The sequence below is a fragment of the Spinacia oleracea genome, chromosome 4, assembly GCF_020520425.1.
Source record: "Spinacia oleracea cultivar Varoflay chromosome 4, BTI_SOV_V1, whole genome shotgun sequence".
Taxonomy (NCBI): Eukaryota; Viridiplantae; Streptophyta; class Magnoliopsida; order Caryophyllales; family Amaranthaceae; genus Spinacia; species Spinacia oleracea.
Window position 1 is genome coordinate 130,211,728 of NC_079490.1, and position 6,000 is coordinate 130,217,727.

Below are 6,000 nucleotides of genomic sequence, written 5' to 3' on the forward strand. Positions count from 1 at the left end.
TGCGAGAGATTGAGGGAATTAGGTTTAGATCTCGAGGATTATTCGCAGCAAATCCTGGTAAACCGCGTTGTGATAATTAGTTTTAATTTTAATAACAAACAGTCGCAGCGTTTAATGATAAAACAAGGTTGCGATTTCTTCATTTATTCATTGACCCGCGTTGACCGCAAGTTGTTGCACCGATCTCAATTAGTGAAGGCTGCAAATGAAGGGTTGCAAATGAGGTTTTTTCTACTAGTGCTAGGCCTGCTAAAATTAAAGGTCCACCCTAGGCCCGCTAAAATTAAAGGTCCACTACAGGCCTACCAAACGAGGGTCACTCAGTCTCGCCTCGTGACTCGAAGACCACAACCTTCTACCTCTTAGCCCAAATAAATTTTTTTGAAGGATTTATGTTGGGGAGAAATCCCAAGCAAAAAGAAAAAATAGAAAGAGAAAAGGGAGAGCGAAAAGAGCAAGCCATGAAATACTTAAAAAGAAAGAGAAAAGGGAGAGAGAAAAGAGCGAGCCATGAAATACTTAGCCCGTACCTCCCAAAGTGCGAAATTTACCCAAGTAAACGAAGGAAAAGAATTGAGTCAACCAATCCAAATCATAAAATTCTACGATGTCTACCCTTTCCTCGACTCTTGTTCTTGAACTTGTTGTCAACCGCAAACCACGCACGGCCATTGACATGTGCGTCATACCCATTATTTCCAAAGCCCAAACCTGTTCTTACACCACCATTAGCATAATGACCATATAATTTTTGTGGATACATCCTATTGATATACCCTTGAGCCGTCCCCATGCTGCTCATTGGCCTTGGTTGATATAAACTCATGACACTAGCTTGAGGTTGCAAATTGTGAGTCCTAGCGCATATAATCCTCATGCTTGACCAATACCTATACAAATTATCCTATCTCATTCAACCTATGTTTCAAGCCGTCTTCAGTCACAAAGAGACAAATGAAAAGTACATTCTACGCTCTACGTAAAAAAAAATGTGAATAATAAAAAATAAACTTTGCAAAGCGCCTCTAAAGTAAGTCTAAAAAGAAAAAGAAGCATTTAGCGTACCAAAAAAGATCCGCCCAGAAATAATTTTCAGCGCCCACAGCTGGGCGCCGAAATCTTTAACGCCCCAGCCTGGGCGCTGAATCTCTCTACTTGACAAATTTTGTCCAGAAGTGCTCGTCATTTTATCCGCACATGCACGGAAAAATAACGAACACTTGGAGGGGTACAACACGTATTAAGATATACGTACCACCAAAAATACATGTACTCAAAAAAAAAAACAAATTTTTGGCTTACGGCAAGGCAGCAGATTAAAATAATAATAAACTTCACTTATTCCACCGTTTCAAATAATACGTTTCCACCTCAGAACGTACTTGTTTAAAATCGGCATTCTAAGAAACCATTTTCTAGGCTAAGAACTACGCAAGACCTGATTCCAAATTAAATCTATTTAAGGCGGATACGTAGGCAATCCATGATTCGGTCCAACCAATTTGCAAAAATGTTAAAACCTATAGAATAACAAGAATAAGAAATAGAGTCCCTTATTGAAACTTAATTACTTGCAACCCAAGTCGAAAGAAAAATTTAAGTCAAAGGAAGAATCCAAGTCATCAAGATGCCAAAACGAGCACACATCGAAAAATGATAAGGGCACGTACCCTTGCCAGAAGGAGCACTCACACTTCTAGGCACTTAGCCAAGACTCAAAAGATCGCTTTGCCTCAATTGAATGGGGGCTAGCGCAAGCGTCCATGACCTCTAAAGTACTCGACTTGACCCTCCCTAAAGCGAACTAACTCACTTAAAAACCTTCTTTCACCACCAGACATAGCCGTTCGCTTCCTTTTGACCTTCTTTCACCACTAGACACAGTCATAATCGCCAACAAGTAGTAAAGGCAGTAAGCTTGCAATAAAGAGGATTGTTCTACGGCATTGCCCCATCGTTCCTTCGAACTCAGGGTATCCGTTCGTGGTAATTCAAATGCTTGCGAATCTCCTTTGAAAAAAATCAGACATTGTCAATAGGACTTGGCACTTAACCAAGGCTCACCCTACTCAGACATATGACACGGGCATCTAAAATCGAAATCTGAAAGCATCATTAATGGAAAGACATAACAGCAACTGGGGGCTAAAAATTGAAATAAAAGAGCTAGGGAAAGAACTAAGTATACATTGACCTTTTGTGCAGACACACACCAAGTAAATCTAAGTCAATTTGAAAACGGTTTATATTCCCGCAATTCTGGAAAAGATGGCCCTAAAAGCCCAAAGCATGTGCCACACGGGCACAAGTAATGTCTTGACGCCTGCACCCTGGCTTCCAGCAAATCCTTAGACAGCATTCTAAAAATCGTAACAGTATTTTGATTCACTCAAGTAATCCTATATGAACCCTTCTATAAGTCAACTTACTTAGGACACCCCGGATTGTACACAGTAGGACTCGGACTTCAAATAATTTTCAAAGACTTCTTCGAACATAATAAAGTGTCGTTGGTTTAAGCTAAGCATGCGTTTATCTCAATGTTGCAAGTGAGTCAAAAGATTTCTAAATATGATTATGGGTAAAGAAAGGCACCTAGCTTTTACATGTGACTACCTTGACCATAGGCAGCGTCGCACAATACGACACTTACAAGAGAAGTAGCAAATCACTACTCAAACGTACCTCGCACTAAACGAGTCAGGTTCAAACTATTCATGATCCATGTCACCATGAATGCATAAAAACGTATGCCAAGCATTATAGCACCAAGCCAATCTTGTAGCTACAGTTGGAGGCTTGAGAAAAACACTCTAAAAATGCTCGAAATGATTATTCTCGACGCTAATGCTATACACACGTCATAGGGGCACAATCCTAAGCTTTAATCGTATAAAACGAACCTTAGAATGGCTACAACCCCTCCTAAATTATAAGCACTACTTAGAATATATAAAGTCACCCCACTAACAAGGGTAACTGAAAATCGCGAGTCACCAAAACTCCGATCAAACTACTGCACATAACGCTCGCCCTACAAGCGCCCGTTACACAGTCTACCTCGTTTCAAAGCAAAAGCGGAAGAAAAAATCAAGGATAAGAACTGTCAAAATATACCCAGAAATCATTTTCAACGCCCAGAGCTGGGCGCCGATATCTTTAACGCCCCAGCCTGGGCGCTGAATCTTTTTACTAGCCAAGTTTTGCCCAGATATAAAAATAAGAAAGAAACATCTATGAACCCTAGCATCGAACGAAGTAATAAGCCATGCGCACCCACGCAGAAGGCGCTACACCTGTTCGAGCACCTGAACAAGGCGTGATGAAGTACTCCAATGCAAAAAATAATAATGATATCCCAACACCTGGAGGAATGTTCTAAAACACGCTGTTAGGCCACACAAGCCTACGTCGCACCATAAGTTCAACCATCCCACGATACAAGTCTAAAAAATAAAAAAAAGAGAGTAAGGCATATCGCACTAACACGGGCGCGACCAAGAGCCTGTGTAAAAGAGGCAAAGACTACTTATCGCCCAAATTCAAAATGCAAGCCACACGACTTCTACATTAAGGATTAAAGGTAGCAAAATATTACCTACCACGAAAGGGATAGCTCGCACCTACACGAGCGGAACCCCAAGGCATCTTTCTCGAAAGAACCTACAAAAATCGTACGCCAAAAGGAAGCATCCCAACATGCATACTTGGGGGCTTCAAGCTACGAAACAACCATAGCAAAATAAAAAAATATCTCGAAGCAAATGTTTGAACAATCAAAAGGGCACGATGTTTGAGCCCACTTCGTGAATGGGCCTGAACCCTATCAAACTTCTAAGCAAACTATTCAAAATCAGTCATCGCTCAAAAAAAAAAAAAAAAAATTATTGATTCAAGCAAATTGATTAATGGACCGCACACAACGGCCATTCTATGAACGCTCATTCGCACATACATATCATCATTCTAAGTATCGAACATTCACGAACGCGTTCAAGAGAAAAAATATATACAAGAGCAATCAAAATCTTACGCCTCAAGGTATGTTCCTCGGGCCATATAGACTCGCCCAACTATTGCAATAACTGCACGCCTTAAGAGTGACAGTCCCTTTAAATAATCGCCCAAAAACGACAAACACCGTAGTCCACCAATCGGCTATGGTTTCTCGAGAAATAATTGTTATTCACCAATCAACGGTGATCTCAAATGAACGGTTTGTTCCAAAAATAGAATCTCTAGAAGAAAAGAAAAAAAGAAAACGAACGAACAAGAGGCCAACTGTGTCATCCAGAAACCTCGCCAGAAATCATTTTCAGCGCCCAGAGTTGGGCGCCGAAATCTTTAACGTCCAGGCATGGGCGCCAAAAATGATCCCAGACCCAAAAAAGGGCCGATATCTGAAAGTCGCACCTCACGGCTTTGTTAAGAGTAGCACACCACTACAAAGGTCGCTCGCAATTACGAGCACAATCCCAAAACACGATCAAGGACATTACAGAATGCGTATCCCCAAGGAACCTCTTTGACAAGAAATGACCGTCAAGCACGAGTGCTTGGGGGCTCGAAAGAAAATATATTATGCAAACTTAAAACAATATTCCCAGACTACGCTGTACGAAGTCCCGTGTTTGGATGTCTTAAAAAATAAAACCGGTTTACGACCTCAAGACAAAGGTCGCCGTTGATACTTATACATAATCCCCTAATGAAGGACCAAGGTGTGAGGGGGTCGAAAAAGCACGAGGCTAATGCGTGACCTCGTCCCTCGTGGGTGTGACGCTTCTTTTTTATTCAATCAAGTGTAATTGGATTTCCTGTGAGTTTACACCCAATTGACTAGTAATATAGGAGTCGCCATTCAATTTTTAACAACAATGAGAAAAACTGACAAAACCCGGTTATCGTGACATAAAGGGAGTGCAATTATGTTTGACCACGATGGCCGTAGGTTCCCTTGTGATCCCTGGTGTGGGGATCTCTCAACATACACCCGCAAGGTAGAGATTGAGGGTTCGGGGGACTGTAACTACCGAGAGGAGTACTTCGCTCGTCGATAACTACAGAGGCAGGATATCCTTACTAGCTCAGCATAAATAATTGAAGGGACATGCGTTAACTATTAAACTAATCTGAGTTGATTTTAGCAATATGCAACATATAATACTAGATCGATCGCGATTATCTGATTTAAATAGCATTAAGGGCCCTAGCATGATAATCCAATTCCCCAAAAATATTATATTTGTTAGGCGTGGTAGACCAATCAAATTTAGTTAGTTTAACAGTTCATAAAAAGGGCGAGGAAAGCAATTAAATCATCGAGAAGGGGCACATTACGACGCACCCTTGAGAGGTGCGTCACGGTTCTCAGAAAACTAACCACTTTGACTTTGCTATTTCTCCTTTTTATTTAACGAATCTCAATTATGGGACAGGATACGTTCTGTTCGGTTTGTGGATCGATTGCGACAGAACGCGTGAACAATTTTGCAGCGTGAGGCTTAGGCTAAGGGTTGGAGTCAATACTCAGAATATTAATTGTGTTTGTGTTTTTCACGTCGAATTTGGGGCTGTATTTATAGGGAAGAGTTCGTGGAAAGATAGAATTGCAGAGTTCTAATCCACAAAGAATTAGGAAAAAACACGTACCCATGTATTTTCAGCGCCCAAGCCTGGGCGCCGAAGATTTCGGCGCCCAGAGCCGGGCGTTGAAAATAGGGTCCGGGCTGTTTCCTTAGTCAAATTCGGATTCCTGAAATCCTTAGTGTTTGAGACTTAATCGAGTCTTTTAGTGCGTATCAATTTCATGACGGAATGCGTCTGGGCCCGTTACGAACTCTACGCTCGTTAGGATTTTAATTAATACGTAACTCTTATTTCCGAATCATATTAGGAATAGGATTCTCGCAGTTTTCTATCTCATTTAGGATTTATGTTGGAGTGCAACACCTAATTCTGACAAGTTTCTATCTTTTATGACTTGCCACTTTTAGAAGC